The following is a 319-nucleotide window of genomic DNA, read 5'->3' as shown; positions in this document are numbered from 1 at the left end:
GCACCAGTGGTCTAGTGGTAGAATAGTACCCTGCCACGGTACAGACCCGGGTTCGATTCCCGGCTGGTGCAGGTTTGATTTTTTGTCCCATGTTAATTTAATACCAGCTAATCTAAATCAACAAATTATCTTAATATATCTTGAGATTCAGAAAGAAAGACTTTCCTAAAAGAAAATATTGTTTATCTAATATTTATAATATTGCTATGGCTAATATATTATTTATTTATTATCATTAAATTAAAATATACATCCTATCAAATTTAGTTAATACTACTGTAAATAAATCCCCCTAAAATAGCTTAGAGCATCTGACGAG

The 319-nt window shown here is 31.3% G+C and overlaps 1 non-coding gene across 1 annotated transcript; it reads left to right on the top strand.

Annotated features, from left to right (window-relative positions):
• Positions 1 to 71, top strand: TRNAG-GCC. The gene has a single exon. It is a non-coding gene; the product is annotated as a tRNA-Gly (tRNA).
• The last annotated feature ends 248 nt before the right edge of the window (positions 72 to 319 follow it).

Source organism: Zingiber officinale, chromosome 8B (genome assembly GCF_018446385.1).
Source record: "Zingiber officinale cultivar Zhangliang chromosome 8B, Zo_v1.1, whole genome shotgun sequence".
Taxonomy (NCBI): Eukaryota; Viridiplantae; Streptophyta; class Magnoliopsida; order Zingiberales; family Zingiberaceae; genus Zingiber; species Zingiber officinale.
This window is presented reverse-complemented; position numbering and strand designations above follow the sequence as displayed.